The sequence below is a fragment of the Mustela putorius genome, unplaced genomic scaffold (assembly GCF_011764305.1).
Source record: "Mustela putorius furo isolate JIRA1106 unplaced genomic scaffold, ASM1176430v1.1 tig00000174_pilon_pilon_pilon, whole genome shotgun sequence".
NCBI lineage: Eukaryota > Metazoa > Chordata > Mammalia > Carnivora > Mustelidae > Mustela > Mustela putorius.
In genome coordinates this window covers 22495733-22516951 of record NW_025421304.1, presented here as the reverse complement: position 1 = coordinate 22516951, position 21219 = coordinate 22495733, and positions in this window count along the sequence as shown.

The following is a 21219-nucleotide window of genomic DNA, read 5'->3' as shown; positions in this document are numbered from 1 at the left end:
AGGCTCCCTGCTCAGTTGGAGACCTGCTTCTCCCTCTCTCTGCCAGCTGCTCCCCCTGCTTGTGTGTGCACTTTCTCTCTCGGTCAAATAAATAAATAAAATCTCTAAAAAAGATAAAGACAAAAGAAAATACGCTGCTCAGAATGTTCATGGCAGGGAACATAACTGACTGACTATCCCAGCTGCTATCTCACTGGATCCACTAGTGCATTTGCTCCCAAACCCAGCTAATGACTGAGGGCAAGATCATGCCAACAAAATGTGGGACTCCCCCAAGGGGCAAGTTCTACCTGAAAACTCCACAGTGTTTCAGTGGAAACTTTGATGAAAAAAATTTTTTTTTCTTTTTTTTTTTTTTTTAAAGATTTTATTTATTTATTTGACAGAGAGAGATCACAAGCAGGCAGAGAGTCAGGCAGAGAAAGAGGAGGAAGCAGGCTCCCTGCTGAGCAGAGAGCCTGATGCGGGCCTCGATCCCAGGACCCTGAGATCATGACCTGAGCCAAAGGCAGCGGCTTAACCCACTGAGCCACCCAGGCGCCCAATAAATAAAATATTTTAAAAAAATAAATAAATCTTAAAAAAATTTTTTCATCTGGGGCGCCTGGGTGGCTCAGTGGGTTAAGCCGCTGCCTTCAGCTCAGGTCATGATCTCAGGGTCCTGGGATCGAGTCCCGCATCGGGCTCTCTGCTCAGCGGGGAGCCTGCTTCCTCCTCTCTCTCTCTGCCTGCCTCTCTGCCTACTTGTGATCTCTCTCTGTCAAATAAATAAATAAAACCTTAAAAAAATAAATAAAATAAAATATTTTATTTATTTATTTGACAGACAGAGATCACAAGTAGGCAGAGAGGCAGGTAGAGAGAGAGGAAGGGAAGCAGGCTCCCTGCTGAGGAGAGAGCCGAATGCGGGGCTCCATCCCAGGACCCTGGGATCATGACCTGAGCTGAAGGCAGAGGCTTTAACCCACTGAGCCACCCAGGCACCCCTATTTATTTATTTAGAAAGTGAGCATGCATGGGGTTTGGAGTAATGGGCAGAGGGAGAGAGAATGTCAAGCCGACTCCCCACCAAGTGCAGAGCCTGTTGCAGGGCTCAGTCCCAGGACCTCCAGATCACGACCTCAGCTGAAACCAAGAGTCAGAGGCTGAACCGAATGAGCCACCCAGGCATCCCTTGATGGAAAAAAATTTTTAAAGATTTTATTTATTTGAGGGAGAGAGAGAGAGAGAGAGCAAATGCACATCCACACAAGCAGGGGAGGGGCAGAGGGAGAAGGAGAAGCAGATTCCCTACCCAACAGGGAGCCTGAGCGTCCGTATCCCAGGACGCTGGGATCGTGACCTGAGCCAAAGGCAGACATTTAACCGACTGAGCCACCCACGTGTCCCTTGATGGAAGTTTTGAGAGTATTGCAGTTGAGTATTTTTTCTGCATCATCCTCCTTCCTCTCCCTTCTCTTTCAAAGGGGTTGAAACTCCATCCAATTTTGAAGTCTCCCTCTGCTTTTCCCAGCATATATATGCTCGCCTTGGTGACTGTTTCTCAGTTACCAAGCAAATCCACATAGTCATTAGTAAACAGGACCCAGAAAATGTTTTAAATTCTGATAATTGAGTAAAACCATGACTCTTGTTTCTAGAGTAAATAGCTCTGGAACAAGTGAAAATATGGTGGGAAAGAAGGCAAAAGTGCCTCAAAATATACTTAGTGGTCTCAAAGAAAATACAACCAGGAGTACCTGGGGTGGCCTAGTTGGTCAAGCATCCAACTCTCAGTGTCAGCTCAGGTCACAATGTCACCGTCCTGGGATCCAGCCCCACATCAGATTCCCCACTCAGTACAGAGTCTGCTTGAGATTGTCTCTCCCTCTGCCACCCCCACTTATGCTCACTCTCATAAATAGATAAATAAATAAATAGATAAATAGATAACTAACTAACTAACTAACTAAATAAATGGCTGAACAAGTAACAATTTGCTCTTACTGGCAACTATTAAAATACTCACATTATTTGCTCAGCATAACATGGGACTAGCTAATATCAAAAACCAAGTCTTGGTAAGTTGTCAACTCAGTTTAGGAGCAAATATTTGACTTTCTTCATCATATCAGAGTTCTTTCCATGTGCCAATGAAAAGACAGGATATTTTGCATATTTCTGCTATGTACCCAGGATTATTAAAACTCGGTTACTCTATAAATTGAGTGATACTGATATTTGGAAGAATGGACATTTTTATTAAAATTTTAAAACACTTACCTCAAATAATATTGAATAAAAATGGTTTTATTCCTTCTATTTGTGTATTGTGATTCTCAACAGCTCATAGGGAAGAATAAGTGCTACCTAGCAGGCTCCATTTTCTTGGAGGGATACGTTTTCTTGAGGGATATGTTAAAATCACATCTTCGAATCAGGGGACCCTATCCTCCACTTTTTGTTTTCAGACTCTTCTATGGAATCCTCATTTTTCATGATGTGCACAGGATGGTAGAAATCGTTGTTTCATGAAAGTGGCCAGGATCCAATTTTGAGAAGTCTCTGATCTTAGTCATTATATTTTAGGATACTCACACTCAGATCTAACACACTTGGTGTGCAGATTCTCAACATTTTTTGATAAATTACCTTTTTAAATATAGGTTTTATTTAGCTATCTAATGCCCTCTGCTCTGCTTTCCTGAAATAATATTTACATATAATGTATTCTACCACACTAGTTAGCAAAGAAGGAAATGGAATGCCCTAAATGTAAGGGATAATATTTTATAATATTTTTATTATAGAAATTAGTGAGCATGACTATACTAAAACAGAATAAAGTAGGTGAATGCTTACTTCTAAGCACAGAAATACTATGAATGCTTCAGTTACAAAATTCAACTGATACAGTTGTGTTATATTGGTGACTGTAATATGACAAGCAGCATTGCTATAAAAAATGGTTGATTTTCAAAAATATTGAATAACTCTTGCCGAACTTCAAAACCAAAAAAGCAAACATTTCCTTGGTATATAAATAGTAGTAGTCTTCCTCCAGAATTTCATGCATATTAAATTCATGTTAAAATACATTGTTTATATATAAAACAGATTGCATTCTAGAGCCAAATGATTATAAAATACATAGCTATACATCATGTATAAATATATTAAGATCAAGGGGATATTCACAAAGTGTTTTGAACTCAGAAAAATTATTTTTGGAGGAGAGAGCTGCCCCACAGTTTAAATGAGAGTGGAGAGCCACAACCATGTGTTGAAAAATGTCTTCATGTATTTCTTTTTTTTTTTTAATATATTTTTTATTTTTTATAAACATATATTTTTATCCCCAGGGATACAGGTCTGTGAATCACCAGGTTTACACACTTCACAGCACTCACCAAAACACATACCCTCCCCAATGTCCATAATACCACCCCCTTCTCCCAAACCCCCTCCCCCCAGCAACCCTCAGTTTGTTTTGTGAGATTAAGAGTCACTTATGGTTTGTCTCCCTCCCAATCCCATCTTCTTTCATTTATTCTTCTCGTACCCACTTAAGCCCCCATGTTGCATCACCACTTCCTCATATCAGGGAGATCATATGATAGTTGTCTTTCTCTGCTTGACTTATTTCGCTAAGCATGATACGCTCTAGTTCCATCCATGTTGTCGCAAATGGCAAGATTTCATTTCTTTTGATGGCTGCATAGTATTCCATTGTGTATATATACCACATCTTCTTGATCCATTCATCTGTTGATGGACATCTAGGTTCTTTCCATAGTTTGGCTATTGTGGACATTGCTGCTATAAACATTTGAGTACACGTGCCCCTTTGGATCACTACGTTTGTATCTTTAGGGTAAATGCCCAATAGTGCAATTGCTGGGTCATAGGGCAGTTCTATTTTCAACATTTTGAGGAACCTCCATGCTGTTTTCCAGAGAGGTTGCACCAGCTTGCATTCCCACCAACAGTGTAGGAGGGTTCCCCTTTCTCCGCATCCTCGCCAGCATCTGTCATTTCCTGACTTGTTGATTTTAGCCATTCTGACTGGTGTGAGGTGATATCGCATTGTGGTTTTGATTTGTATTTCCCTGATGCCGAGTGATATGGAGCACTTTTTCATGTGTCTGTTGGCCATCTGGATGTCTTCTTTGCAGAAATGTCTGCTCATGTCCTCTGCCCATTTCTTGATTGGATTATTTATTCTTTGGGTGTTAAGTTTGCTAAGTTCTTTATAGATTCTGGACACTAGTCCTTTATCTGATATGTCGTTTGCAAATATCTTCTCCCATAAAGGCATCCAAATCGGCAAAGAAGAAGTCAAATTATCACTCTTCGCAGATGATATGATACTATATGTGGAAAACCCAAAAGACTCCACTCCAAAACTGCTAGAACTTATACAGGAATTCAGTAAAGTGTCAGGATATAAAATCAATGCACAGAAATCAGTTGCATTTCTCTACACCAACAGCAAGACAGAAGAAAGGGAAATTAAGGAGTCAATCCCATTTACAATTGCACCCAAAACCATAAGATACCTAGGAATAAACCTAACCAAAGAGACACAGAATCTATACTCAGAAAACTATAAAGTACTCATGAAAGAAATTGAGGAAGACACAAAGAAATGGAAAAATGTTCCATGCTCCTGGATTGGAAGAATAAATATTGTCAAAATGTCTATGCTACCTAAAGCCATCTACACATTTAATGCAATTCCTATCAAAGTACCATCCATCTTTTTCAAAGAAATGGAACAAATAATTCTAAAATTTATATGGAACCAGAAAAGACCTCGAATAGCTAAAGGGATATTGAAAAAGAAAGCCAACGTTGGTGGCATCACAATCCCGGACTTCAAGCTCTATTACAAAGCTGTCATCATCAAGACAGCATGGTACTGGCACAAAAACAGACCCATAGATCAATGGAACAGAATAGAGAGCCCAGAAATAGACTCTCAACTCTATGGTCAACTAATCTTCGACAAAGCAGGAAAGAATGTCCAATGGAAAAAAGACAGCCTCTTCAATAAATGGTGCTGGGAAAATTGGACAACCACATGCAGAAAAATGAAATTGGACCATTTCCTTACACCACACACGAAAATAGACTCAAAATGGATGAAGGACCTCAATGTGAGAAAGGAATCCATCAAAATCCTTGAGGAGAACACAGGCAGCAACCTCTTCGACCTCAGCCGCAGCAACATCTTCCTAGGAACAACGCAAAAGGCAAGGGAAGCAAGGGCAAAAATGAACTATTGGGATTTCATCAAGATCAAAAGCTTTTGCACAGCAAAGGAAACAGTTAACAAAATCAAAAGACTACTGTCTTCATGTATTTCTGAACAATGATTTCAGAACATGATCCTTGTCCTGTTGAGAATTATTAACCTGGATTGTATTTATTTATTTATTTTTAAATTAAATTAATTTATTCATTTTCAGAAAAACAGTATTCATTATTTTTTCACCACACCCAGTGCTCCATGCAATCTGGGCCCTTTATAATACCCACCACCTGGTACCCCAACCCCCAACCCCCGCCACTTCAAACCCCTCAGATTGTTTTTCCGAGTCCATAGTCTCTCATGATTCACCTCCCCTTCCAATTTATCCCAACTCCCTTCTCCTCTCTAACTCCCCATGTCCTCCATGCTATTTGTTATGCTCCACAAAGAAGTGAAACCATATGATAATTGACTCTCTCTGCTTGACTTATTTCACTCAGCATAATCTCTTCCAGTCCCGTCCATGTTGCTACAAAAGTTGGGTATTCATCCTTTCTGATGTATTTAGCTTGAGTTTCAAAAGCTTGAGTCAAAGTCCCAGTCTCCTTTGAGAAAACATGAGGCTTATGAAGTGGGATACATATCCAGATAGATGGATGACCTGTCCTTGTTTGATTATTTACATCACTTTAAAATAAAACAAAATTATAAGGTCTCTAAAGGAAACCAACACAGAGATATACAGACCTTATAGTTCTCCAGCTAGCCAAATGTTATTTACACGCATTTCCATCAACTCAGCTTTTGACATCTCATCACTCCCCCACCTCCATCCTTTACTTCTTTTTTCTTCACTTCCTGTTACTTCATTGTTCTCCCCTAGAGTGGGAGACTAGAAACATCCTACCTGGTTTTCTGCAAAAATTGTATTCTGGCTGAATCTCTAAGTAAATATTGCAAAAAAAAAAAAAAAAAAAAAAAAAAAAAACCAATGGTATGTTATCATAGCACTATAGCTATTGCAAAAAATACAAATGAAACTTTCATCTGAAATGCTTCCTGTAGAGCACGACCAATGATCCCTTTCTCTTGGACATTGTCTTTCCTCTCATAATCGTTTATGTGCAGACTTATTTTTATGTCAGTCCTCTGATTGGACTATCATCAATTTCACACCACAGGGTCATGAGGGCACAAGAAACCTTCAGTCACAGTCTCATTCTGTAATAGAGTCTGTACCTTTTCAGACTGCTGAAATAGGATAAAAGGATTTGCTTTTCATCATAGGACAAATTAAATTTTAATTGCCTGTTAAAACACAAATGTCAAAAGCAAATCTTAAAGGCAGTGTTGCAGTCCTCTCGTATATCATGTTTTAGTCCCATTTGCATGCAAATTAATTCTTTTCTTCATTTTCAATATGTATTTTCACAGAATATGTTAAAGATTTATTTCAAAACATTATATAGTGATACAGTCTTTTGTGTATGTGTGTCTATGCAGCAAAAACTAATAAGCAACTTTTTATTAAAAAAAATTCCTTTCATATATGTATTGAGTTTAGCAGCAGATAAACTTTTTTTTTAACTGAAGAGTGTGTAAAATTATACATGATATATTAATAAGATTTCATAATTATTTTGGTCTGCAGTTATTGCCCTGTTTTCACAATACATTAGTATGTTTCTGATATACCTTACCTCCCTTGCAGTTTTTATTTATTGTTCTTATTTTGGAAATGACAGTCAGGTTTTGTTGGGGACAAGTTGTGTTCTGTTAGGTCCTGTTTGGAAGGACAGGAAAGTAAAAAGTAAAGGATATATACTTACACACTAACAGTGCTGATATGAACATAATTATTTAGTTTCATTCAATTATCATTCAAATATGGCATGTAATTGTGAAACTTATGGAACTATGAAAGTGGAAATTTATAATGATGCAGGCTTAATTTCATTAATTTAATGCATAAAGCACATATTACACAGAGACAGACGTCAAATTAAAAACTCTCAGACTCTAATTAGCTTTAGAAATCTCTTATGTCTAATTGATATGGCTGTCATAATCAATTTAAATAGTGATTTCAACCTGACTATGATGCAGAAAAATACCTCATTCATTAACAATTTTTAAGGGAACTAATGTAAGACATGGACATATGTATATCTATATATGTCTAGAGAGAAATATTTATCAAATAGATATAGATACCTCTTATTCAATATAGCCAATGGGTCACATAAGAAACATAGTTCCAAAAACTTGGTTTCTATGAGTAAATTATCATTGTATATTAAAAAGTTCTATGATTAACCCAACTTTTTAAAATTCATAGAATATTCAGAACATTTATTTATTTTAATCACTACTTCTGAATCCCTTCTACCAAAATTATGCAAGCGAAATATTTGACTGATTAGAGAGTTTTTCATAAAAGTCTAGCTTTACCAGATATGTTAGCAAAAAGGATAGATGATGGATTGATAGTAAAATGTTTGTAAAAAGATTAAGAGACTGACAAAGTAGAGATATAAATCTAGCTGTAAGCAGTAATAATGAAGAATAATTAGTTATGAAAAGAAATACAGTGTTAGTTTTAATTTTAAAAGATTGAAACACTCATTCAATCAGAGGATCACCTGAATATCTCAGTATTTATACAAATGCCCTTTGGCTGCAGAGTGACTACCTTTCAATGAGTGTGTTTATCCTCATCTACAAAGTGGCCTCAAACTGGGTGAATTTTGATTAAAAGTACTTTTTTTGATCAAAAAAAGTACTTTTAATGTGAACACATTACATCTACATTAGACACGAAGTAAAAGTATCCATCCAGATTCAAAAAGGCCATTAAATAAAAAGAATGGACAATAGACAACTTATTGCCTTTCTAATAAACAAATTTGGAAAATTAAATGTTACAATCTAACCATATAACTTTCTTAGACTATGGCTGTATACTATGGGGGAAACAGAGATCTTTATTATTTTTGTATTTTTTAAATATATATATTTTAATTATGTTATGTCAGTCACCATACAGTACTTATTTAGTTTTTGATGTAGTGTTCCATCATTCATTGTTTGCATATAACAACAAGTTCTCATTGCAATATGTGCCCTCCTTAATACCCATCACTGGGCTAACCCATCCCCCCAACCTCCTCCCTCTGAAACCTTCAGGTGTTTCCCAGAGTCCATAGTCTGTCATGATTTATCTCCCCCTCTGATTTCCACCCCCCTTCATTTTTCCCTTCCTGCTCCTAATGTTCTCCATGCTATGCTTTATGTTCAACATATAAGTGAAACATATCATAATTATCTTCCTCTGCTTGACTTATTTCATTTAGTTTAATCCCTTCCAGTTCCATCCATGTTGATGCACATGATGGCTATTCATCCTTTCTGATGGCTGAGTAATATTTCATTGTAAATATGGACCACATCTTCCTTATCCATTCGTCTGTTGAAGGGCATCTCAGCTCCTTCCACATTTTGCCTATTGTGGACATCGCTGCTATGAACATTGAAGTGCATGTGCCCCTTCTTTTAACGACATCTGTATCTTTGGGGTAAATACCCAGTAGTGCAATTGCTGGGTCATAGGGTAGCTCTATTTTTAACTTTCTGAGGAACTGCCATACTGTTTTCCAAAGTGGCTGTACCTACCTGCATTTCCACCAACAGTGTAAAAGGGTTCCCCTTTCTCCACATCCTCTCCAACATTTGTTGTTTCCTGCCTTATTAATTTTTGCCATTCTAACTTGGTGTAAGGTGGTATCTCAGTATGGTTCTGATTTGAATTTCCTTGATGGCTAAAGATGTTGAACATTTTTTCATGTGTCTTTTAGCCATTTGTATGTCTTCTTTGGAGAACTGTCTTTTCATGTCTTCTGCCCATTTTTTGACTTGATTATTTGTTTCTTGGGTGTGAGTTTGAGAAGTTCTTTATAGATCTTGGAGACCAGCCATTTGTCTGTAGTGTCATTTGCAAATATCTTCTCCCATTCTGTGGGTTGCCTCTTTGTTTTGTTGACTGGTTTCCTTTGCCATGCAGAAGCTTTTATCTTAATGAAGTCCTGAAAGTTCATTTTCACTTTTGTTTCCCTTGCCTTTGGAGACGCATCTCAAAAGAAGTTTCTGTAGTCAACGTTGAAGAGGTTACTGCCTAGAAACAGAGATCTTTAAATGGAAGACAGTGCCTTATGATTCAGAAACTTGGCAAAAACATAGATTAAGCATTTTTCAAATATGATGAAAATACGTAAGAACTTGCCCGCATTTCATTACTTCCTAGGGGATGCCAGTGTCAGACCTGAGTCGTTAAGAGTGGGAAGGATCCATATCAACTTAATTGAGGCTTTATGTTTCCCTCTAGTGTCAGTCTTCAGCCAATTTATGGAGGTGCACTCCACATGTCCCACCTCCTTACTACATACACCCACGGTCTTCATTCTGCTCTTTTCTAATTGGTTCAGAGGCGTGTGTACTGTATCACTGAACACCCCAGCCACACCCTAACCCACATTTTGTCCTAAAGGTTTTGGAGAAGCACAACTCATTCCTTGTCATTTTAAAATAAATTTCTTAATGAAATGACATCACATTTCCATTAATTTCTTGTAGTACTTTTTTAGTTTTATTTATATGTTTGTTTCCCATCATTATTTTCTCCTCGAAGGAATATATTTTTTATGTAAACTCATACGAACCAAACTCTACAGGGTAATCCTGAGCTTTCAAACCAGGTGTGGGGGGCTCTTCACTACAGGTGTGTAGGAGCCTAAAAACTGGCCTCCCAAAGATATGTTAACGTTCTAATGCATGGAACCTGTGAATATTACCGGATATGGAAAAGAGTGAATATTACTTTATGTGGAAAAAAATGTGATTAAGAATCTTGAGAGGCAACATTTACCCTGGATTATCTGGGAGGTACCTCTGTGCAATCACACATATCCTTAAAAGAGAGAGACAAAGGGAGTTTTCACACTATCACACATGGATGGTGTGAAGACGGGGGTAGAGATTGGAATGACAAGGCCACAAGCTAAGAAACGCCTGCAGCCACCAGAAGGTCAAAGATGCAAGGAGCTGACTCTTCTGAGCTCTGGAGGAAACGCTGTCCTGGGACACCCTGATTTCATACTTCTTTCCTCCGTAACAGTGAGATAATAATTTTGTTCTTTTCTTTTAAACCACTGAATATGTGGTAATTTGGGGGTGGAGGCAGCCATAAGAAATTAATACAATGTGATAAAATATGGGCTTCTAGGTCAGCTTTACTCCTTCACAACATGTAACTTTAAGTATTTCTTCCTGTCTTAGTTTCTACAGCCAAAAAATCAGTGTAAAATAGTTCCCATCTCATGAAGTAGTTGAAAAGGTTTCAAAAAACAAAGTACCACTTTAAGGATGATAAGCATAGTGACTAGCAATAAAATCAGGATGATCCCTAAATATCGTTACTTTTATTATGGAACTGAAACAATAATAATGGAAACTCTTTACAGTTTTTTTTTTTTTTTTTTTTTTTTTTACTCCAACAATGCTCTAGCAGAGTAAAACACTGACTCAAACATAACCCTTTACAGACTTTTATTTAGGTGTTCATACTAGCCACCGCGTGAGATAATTTGCTCTACTCAGTGTTTTCATTGTCAGTTGAGAGAAATGTCTGTGTTGGTATTTCTCTCAAAAGGTCTCCTAAGCTGAAGCAAGACAAGGCCTAAAAGACATAAAGGAGAGTTTTCTTATAAGATCTCTAACTTTAGGAGGAGAGCTCATTTCAAGGAAAAGTACTATGTGACGTATTTCATGCTATGTCCCGTCAAACTATTGAAAATAATATGATTATCATTACGGAAGATACTACGTTAATTGCATTAAAGAACACAAACCTCTCATCTATGCCTCTATGCATCTGATTCTGATGGGCACATACGCACATTCTTGTTCTCCTTCTCCCAGGCCTTGAACACTGGACCCATTGAGACAGGTAAATGTGCACCTTGGAAAGAAGACTGTAGGTGTCCCTTTTATGGAACCATAGATATGAAATAGCTTCCCAGTGGAATTGCATTCTGTTTATATTTAAAAAAAAAAAAAAAGGATAGCTCTTGAAAATTTCAAGACAATACACATGGATCTTAAAGGTCCAAGTAAAATTGTGACTTTTCTATTGAGGTGTAGCTCACAAATACCATTTCCAATCATTCTCCCTTGCCTGCATTCACTATGGAAGCCAGAAAAGCTAAATATTCACTATGGCCCAGTGGTATGATTCTACAAATACTGATATCAGTTTCCTGCACTGATATTGCTTCTTCCTGTCCCTGCTTTCTGTTCCAAATCTGAATGTGATTCCCGGGATTGTGCAGCCATCTTGTAAATAGTAAGTTGAAAACATGAGGAAACAAGCACAAAATATGAAATACACAAATATTTCAGCATAATATTACATCATGAACTGCTGTACCATCAACCTCAGCCAGCTGGAATATTTAATATTCAATAAAATATTCAATATTTTTTCAATAAAAATACTATAAAAGAAAAAATATTCAATAAAAGTTTTATTATTTTTCCTGTGAATGCATTCTCAGCTGATAGGTCCTAGGAAGAAGGGACCTGAGGAAGTGTCCACCATTTACTAAGAGTCTGTTGAAAGCATATGCAAATACCAACAGCTTGCTTCCAACCTCAAGGATTTCATAGATAAGGTGAGGTAAAAGCATGCTTATGTGGAAATAGTAAAGTGTGATGATTTCTCTATTGGTAGCATCTAAAAGGCACAGTAGCAGTGTATAGGAATGAGGAGCTGAACCATGAAAGAATCCAAAGGTCTCACATATAAGCAGCGTTCAAGCTATGTTAAAGAATGGCCCCAGAAGTATAAGTAGAGATCAGCTGCTCCTGATAGAGGAAACTACAATCACAAGAATGCCATGTTCTGATAATTATATGTAGTTCTATATTGCTTAAGTGTGGAGCTCTTCATAGGGCAGAAGAGGTTCCAACAGTTAAACTAGATAGTCTGGCAAGTGCCAAACCAAGGAAGAGTGTGAACAATATGCTAAATTGTTAAGAATTGATCCCATTGAAAATTTCAAAGTATGAAGTGAAATGCTTATGTTTTATTGTTTTAAATAAAAGTGTCAAGAACTCAGTTACAATTATACTATAGAGATTTAGATAAGTCAAGCTTCAACAGAGTTTCAGTGGAGTGTCCCAATATTACTAATTATAATGAATATTCAAATTTTAATTTCCTGGGTTCATATCCTATCTCTCTCTCATTTGTGAGCTGTGTGACAAAGTAAATAACCTCTTTTTGCTTTAGCTATTAGTGTGTGCTATTAGAGTAATAGTTACATTGCATGCAATTATCATGAGGATTACATGAATCTGTATTGGTTAAAATTTATGACGGTATTTGACAATAAAAAAGTGCATTATATTGGGGCTCCTGGGTGACTCAGTGGGTTAAAGCCTCTGCCTTTGGCTCAGGTCATGGTCCCAGGGTCCTGGGATCGAGCCCCGCATCGGGCTCTCTGCTCAGCAGGGATCCTGCTTCCCTTCCTCTCTCTCTGCCTACCTCTCTGCCTACTTGTGATCTCTGTCTGTCAAATAAATAAATTAATCTTAAAAAAAATTTTTTAAGTGCATTATATAAGCTTGAGAAGTAGGAAATCAAGTATGCAAATGAATCATCATTATAAAGAATAAGAGTCAAAACTAGTTCATGCTTCTTGATAGGCAGCCCTCTGTTTCTCTACTTAATTCTTTAGTAATTAAATCTTTTATTAAAGAAGAAAATTTTTATTTTTAAAAATCAGCTATTTCTGTTTTGAAAATTACTAATCATTCTGTGCACAACAGAAAATGGTTTTAAAAATTCTCAATTTTCGGGGTGCCTGGGGGGTCTGCCTTTGGCTTAGGTCATGATCCCAGGGTCCTGCAATTGAGCCCCGTATTGGGCTCTCTGCTCAGTGGGGAGCCTGCTTCCCCCTTCTCTCCCTGCCTGTCTCTCTGTCTACTTGTGATCTCTGTCTGTCAAGTAAATAAATAAAATCTTTAAAAAAAAATTTCTCAATTTTCTAGTGTAAGAAATCATTATGTCATTATTCTGTGAATTTTGAAGCAATGTTACAAGTTTTTAGCATGTCACAAAGCTGGGCACACACACACACACACACACACACTCACTGAAGAAGCCAAAGACAGAAAATTGTTTTCATGATTTTTTCATATTCAGATGAAACTTCTCACTTTATTTTCTAGAAAGTCTATAGTAACCAAGGAAATTAATGTTAACAAAAAGAAACAAAAGGAATAAAATAATATGTATATGTCTATGTGCTTGTGTGTCCTTTTAGTCCTGACATTTGACCCAACCTACAAAAATTTTTCCTATGTTCTTTTTGAAGGAATTAGCAATTGCATGCAAATTTTCATTTTGAAAGTGGCCTTCCTATGGTAAATTTGATAATTGTATGAAAATGAAGAGTTTTAATAAGCTGTGGCAACATAATAAACTGTCATACAGGACTAATTATCACTTAAGGACTTACAATAGCTGTCATCTTTTCATACTGAGAATACAAACCCTAAACAACCATACAAAAAGGAAAAACAATTAATTTCTGCAGAAGCATGCAAAAGAGCTGTTTTCTGCCTTGCTAAGAGTAATAAAAGAAATAAATGTGAATAGTTATTCATCATGTAAATGAATAGGAACATTTGTTAGATTTATATTTTATAGAAACAAAAGACACTCAAAAATCTCTTTATTAGAACTTAAAACAAAGTATTTTTTCCCCTTTTCTTATCACACAAAATGAAGTGTGTTAAGTTGACCCTTGAACAATATGGGGTCAGGGGCACTGACCCTTTGCACAGTCAAAAACCCATGTATAACTTTTGACTTTCCAAAAACTTAACTACTAATTGCCTACTCTTACTGGAAGCTTTACTGATAGACAGTTGATTAACATGTATTTTCTGTTATATGTATTATAGTCTATATTTTTATAATAAAATAAACCAGAGGAAAGACTGTGAAGAAATTCATAAGGAAAATACATCTGAGGTACTGTACTATATTTATTGAAAAAAATCCATGTATAAATGGACCTGTGCAGTTCAAACCCGCGTTGTTCAAGGGTCAGCTGTTCTTTGTAGAATATCTTCCCCGTCATTTAGGTTCCCTTGGAAACATCATGATTTCTGTTACTTTTCCAAAATTTATTTCTTATAACACCAGTAGCTTCTGTTTATAAGATAATCTGTCATTAAGAAATGTCAGACTGTTTGTAAATGTGTAATAAGATTATATAATTATAAGACACAGAGAAGTGACAACTTAAACCTATCAGCCAACAATAGTAGAAGACTATTCCTGAATATCTAGGCTTTACCAGAAAAGTTAAAAGTAAAATTTTTTCTCATCTCACATACTCTCAAATTAAACATATACTCCTTTCAGACTTCAGAGATTTGTATCTGTGAAAATTCCCCATGAGTTGGCCAGCCCAGTTCCTGGGTCACAGTCCCACTCTATGTTACATTCTTTCTTCGAGATGCCTAGAAGCTAGAATACTGCTTGGAAATGTAAGATCATTAGCCCCACAGAAACACACACATACACACAAGAAATCAGAAAATATAAATATCAACATATCTAGTGGACAAAGAAAACTGATAAACCTGTTTCCAAAGAGATGAGATGGTCTGTCTGGTCATTAACAGGTGAAGAGGGTCTGTCCCACCACTTTGCAGGATAACAAGAAGACAGAGAAGGATTGTTGCTGACAGGGCTGGCAAATATATTGGAGACTGAAAGATGCTACACATATAATCAAACAACAATTTTCTCAACATAGTCATTCTCTTCTAACCCCCCTCTCCCAACATTATTGGATACCGAAGGCTTGAAATGAAAAGCAGAAACAGTTCATACAGTCATGTCTATTTTCAGAGTGGTTGGCATCCGAGTGTCTGTTAAGACTTAACTGGAAAGATGAAACCCAGGTCTAACTTCCTAGCTCAAAGCACAAACACTGATAAAATAAAAGGGCGTAGTCCTGGGAGCAACAGTGTTGGACTTTAGGAGTTGGGCTTATTAGAGACTAGCTCAATCTTACTAAAACTGTACAACTGAACACTTGGAGATACATGGATACTCTCCTTCTCATTTCAGCCTCCAAACATAGAAAACAGATGGTGGGGAAAAGAAAGAATTTCAACTGAGAATTTTATACCCCAAAAAATATCTTCTAAATGTCGAAGTGAAATGAAGATATTTTCAGTTTAAAAAAAAAAAAATCAGGTGTAGCCATAATACCATAAATGCAATAAGTACATTTAGAAATAATGAAACAGAGCTGAGATCAGTGTCAAAAATCATTTCACATCTAAATATAGTTTTTGGAACTCATCTTTAAAGAGAAGTGGTCAAGAGTCATGACTACCAGCGACAGGTGACTTTCTTGAGTTGAAAGGATTAAATAAAATAATATAAGTGAATTACATGGCACGGGATATAATACATAGTAACTCATAGATAATTCGTAATTATACTTGTAGCTATTTTTTTTTCTTCTTTCCTCCCCCTCTTTTTTCCCTACCCTTCATTCTTCCCTCCCAGCCATGTTCATCTATACTCTCTCCACTGTCTCATCTCTGTCTACCATTTTCCCTCTTCATCTCCTCCTTGGTTACCACCTCATCTTTCCTTTCTCTCTTCTCCCTTTATCATTTATGTTTACATTGAAGATGATTTTTGGTCTAGATAATATCTGTCTCCTTTTCTCTTATCTAGTCAATATTTGGAGAGTAGGATTAGAAAACATGAAATATATGTCTTCCAGTTTAGTTAGACTTCCTTTACGTTTATTTATTGATTTTTTTAGTTAGACTTCCTTCAAAAGAATAACTTGCTTGCCTGGGAATTTTCTCATCTCACTAGACAGATGGTATTAAATTTGTATAACTGAAATATAAGCATTTGTAGAATAATTTCCCTAAATGAATCTATAAACTGATTTTTATCAAAATTACACAAGCAACTTATTGAAATATATTTTTTCAAAGTCCCTTTCAGACTTCTGGGAGTAGAAACTGGTATATTATTATTTTCTTCTCTCCTCAGCAGGTTCTGTCTGATACATGGTGGTATTTGGCAGTCACAGATCCACACAATTTACATAAGCAAAGATTCTAGTAGCAGAGATAGTGTCCTAAGTGATTGGTTTATTTATTAGGAACCTTGAAATATTAGAAGGAAACTGAAAAATGTTAAGGAAACTAGATAAAAATTTTAATAATCCAAATTTTAGGTAAAATTTGAAGTTATAGGATTGTTACTGAACATAAGAAATTTCTGAAGACAGTTTCTTAATGACTTCCAGAATGTATTATGCCAGCATTAATTCTGTAGTTTTGATAATTTACTGTAATTATGTAATTATGTTACATTATAATACTAAAGGAAGAAACTTAGTGAAGAGTATATGGGGAAGTTTGTAAAATTTTCATAATTTTTCTCTAACTTCCAATTATTTACATTAAAAATATATACATACATATATAAATATGTCACTATGAGACATACCTATACCTTTGAAATATACATTGCAATATGACACATATACTGAAGTAGGTCTAAGAAAGATATCTAAGCATTTTTTAAGTAAAAGATTTTTAGGTATACTTTCCAGTATATCCATGGTGATATCACTCACCACAAAGGGCCTAAAGTTAAAGAGAGGAAAGAATTGGAAGTTTGAACCATCTTTGTATTAAGTGCAGCCTAAGAGAGAAGGGTAAAAGCATAAGAATTAAGATCTCCAACATTACAGTCAGAATTGGCTTAACATTCTGACTTTTTAAGTTCTTATTCATGTGTTTTGGGGCAAATATCTTTGTTGTTGTTGTTTTACCTAAGTTTCTCTTTTTTTATTCAGATATAGTTGACATAAAACATTGTATTAGTCTCCGAATTCTACGACATGACTCAGTAGTGAAGTGATTATCACAATAAGTCTAACTAGCATTCATCACTGTACATAGTTACATTTGTGTGTGTATATGAGAGAACTTTTAAGATTTGCTCTCTTAAGAACTTTCAATTATACAATAGAATATTATTAACTATAGTCACCATACTCTACATTACATCCATGACTTATTTCGTAGCCAGAAGATTTTATTTCTTAACCCCCTTCACCAATCCCCCTGCCCCCACCAACTCTGGCAACTACCAAACTGTTCTCTGTATCTATGAATTCAGTCTCTGTTTTTCTTCTTTTTAGATTCCACATATAAATGAGATCATACAATATTTGTCTTTTTCTGTCTGACTTACTTCACTTAGCATAATGTCCTCAACTTTCCTCCATGTTGTCAAAATGACAAGATATTCTTTGTTATGGTTGGATATTATCTCATACATACATGTATACCACATTCTCTTTACCCATTCATCCAGTGTGGAACACAGTGACGTTGCCCCCATATCTAGGCTGTTACAAATAATGTTGCAGTGAACCTGGTGATGCAGATATTGTTTTGAATTAGTATTTTTATTTTCTTCAGATAAATACCCAGAAATGGAATCACTGGATCATATGGTGGTTCTTTTTTTTTTTTTTTTTTAAATTTTGAGAAAATTCCATACTATTTCCCATAGTGGCTACACCCATTTACAACCCCACCAACTTTGCACAATGGTTCATTTTTTCTCTATACATCCTCTCCAATACTTGCTGTTTCTAATAGACATTCTAACAGGTGTGTGTTATCTCAATGTGGTTTTGATTTGCATTTTCCTGAAGATTAGTGATGTTTAGCACCTTTTCATGTACCTGTGGGCCATGTCTTTTTTGGAAAAAAAGTGTTTATTCAGATCCTCTGCTCATTTTTTAATGGTATTGCTTTCCTATTTGGTTTTTTGTTTTGTTTTACCATTAAGTTGCATGAGTACTTTACATATTTTGGTAGTATTTCCTTATCAGATATATGAATTGCAAATATTTTCTCCCATTCAGATGTTTTCCTTTTCATTTTGTTGATTGTGTCTTTTCCTGTGCAGAATCTTTTTAGTTTCATGTTATCCCACTTTAAAAATTTTGCTTCCATGGCTTTTATTTTTGGTGTCAACCCCAAAAAATCATCATCAAGACAAATGTCAAATAGTTTACCCTCTAGATTTTCTTCTATGTATTATATGGTTTCAGGTTTAAATTCAAATCTTTGATCCATTTTGAGTTAACTGTGATTTTTTAGTTCATTATGATTTGGGAAATTCTCTAGGATTTTAATGGTTTTCTGTCTCACATTTAGGACTTTAATCCATTTTGAATTTTTTTGTGTGTATGGTAAGAAGATGGTCAAGTTTCATTTTTCTGCATTGGCTACCCAGGTTTCCCATCACCATTTTTTGAAAAGCCTGTCCTTTCCCATTTGTATATTCTTGGCACCTCTGTCATAATTTTTTAACCATGTACATGTGAATTTATTTCTGAGCTCTCTGTTCCATTCCATTGGTTTATTTGTCTGTTTTTATGTAAGTAACAAAGCTTTTTATAGCTTTGTGATATGGCTTGAAATCAGGAAATGTAATACCTTGGATTTTCCTCTATCTCAAGATTGCTGTGGCGATGTGGGGTCTTTGTGGTTCCATGAACTTTAGGATTGTTTGTTTTTCTATTTCTGTAAAAAATGGCATTGGAACTTGGATAGTGGTTGCATTGAATCTGTACATTGCTTTAGATAGTATAGACAACAATGAAATTCCTCCAATCCATGAACATGGAACATCTTTTCATTCATTTGTTTTCAGTTTGTTTCATCTATATTTTATAGTTTTCATTATACAGATATTTTACTTCCTTAGTTAAATTTATCCCTAGGTGTTTTATTCCTTTTGATGCTATTATGAATGGAATTGTTTTCTTAATTTCTGTTTTGGATAGTTCACTTTTCCTGAGTAGAGACAGAACAGATTGTTGGATCTTGATTTTGTATCCTGTAACTCTCTTTGATGCATTTATCAATTCTAACAGGTTTTTGGTGGAATCTTTAGGTTTTCTATATATAAGATCCTGTTGTCTGAAAATAGAGACAATTTTAATTCTTTTCCAATTTGGAAGCTTTTTATTTCTTTTTCTTACCTAATTTATCTGGCTAGGAATTTCAGCACTACAGTGAACAAAAGTGGCAAGAGTAGGCATTCTTATGTTTGCTTGTTTTTTCCCAATCTTAGAGGAAAAGCTTTAGGTTTTAACTATTAAAATGGTTCTTTATAATATTATTTTGCTACATTCCTTCTCTACTGAATTTATTGAGAGTTTTTAATCATGATAGGAGGTTGAAGTTTGTCAAATGCTCTTTCTTCAAATATCAAAATGGTAATATAACTTTTATTCTTCATTTTGTGAATGTGGTATATCACAATGATTAAAATGCATAATTTGAATTGTTCTTGCATCCCAGGAATAAATCCTACTCCGTCATGTTATATAATCTTTTTGCTATGTTGTTGAATTCTGTTTGCCAAAATTTTGTTGAAGTCATTTGCATCTAAATTCATCAGAGATATTAGACCATAATTTGCTTTGACTCTAATGTCTTTATTTGCCTTTGTTACCAGGGTAATGGTGGTCTTTTTGAAGTGAGTCTGGGGTGTTTTCTCCTCTTCAGTTTTTTGAGAACTTTGAGAATCATTGGTATTCTTTTCTAAATGTTTGATAGAATTCATCAGTGAAACATTCTTGCCCTGGTATTTTCTGTTTTGGGAAATGTTTGATTATTGATTCAATCTCCTTTTTCTTCTTCTTTTTTTTTTTTTAGATTTTATTTATTTATTTGACAAAGAGACAGAGACCATGAGAGACAGAACACAAGCACATGGAGTGGGAGATGGAGAAGCAGGCTTCCCGCAGAGAAGGGACCCATGCCTGGGGCTCAATCCAGGACCCTGAGATCATGACCTGAGCTGAAAGCAGACACTTAATGAGCCACCCAGAGGCCCCAATTCAGTCTTCTTTGTTATTGGTCTGTTAAGATTTTCTATTTCTTCATGATTAAGTGTTGGTAGATTGCATGTTTCTAGAAATTTGTCCATTTCTTTTCATTACCTAATTTGTTCTTACTAGTCTCTTATGATCCTCTCTATTTCTGTAATATCAGTTGTTATTTTACCTCTTTCATTTCTGATTTTACTTACTTTAGGTTTCTTTTTTTTTTTTTTAATCAGAGTCTAGCTAACTGCTGATTTCATTTAAATTTTGTGGGGTTTCTTGTTTGTTTGTTTGTTTTTCTGAATACAGCTGTCATTTCTTCAGTTTAAGTACACAATTTTTTGATGCCTTTTTGGTCCTAAATGCTGAGAATAATAATAGTCAAAACTTTTTTCCCAAGTCTAACTACTTCAATGAGAAGCTTAGTAGTAAGCTTATTATTCAGCCCTGATCTTACTTAGATACAAAATACTGAGGAGGGGAGGTGTTTTCCTTTCTTTTCTTTAATTTGTTTCATCATTTTCAAAGTGACAGATGACACAAGGCTTAAATAAGAGAATATAGTAGCTAACACAATCAGATTCTAAAATGCTAGTCTTATTTGCCTCAAATAAGAAGCTAAAATTAAGGAAGACAACCAGACTTGTCATGAATTTAGGTCTAGAGTGCAATGTGAAAATCACAAGGTAAGATTTGATGAATATTTTTGACTTACTACTATGCATTAAAATTGATCATCCAAACATATATTAAAATGTTACTGGATCCAAAAACTCAGTTTTTGTATAGAGTTCTGAGACAGAATTATCTGGTTCTAAATTTAATACTAAATTTAATAAAAACTACTAGAGTCTATAAATGAGTGGTCTAGCCCACTGAACACTTAAATGACTTCAGTATTTTGAGGAAAAAAAATTGGCATGAATTTGTTTTCTTTATAGGAGAAATTCAGTAATGTGA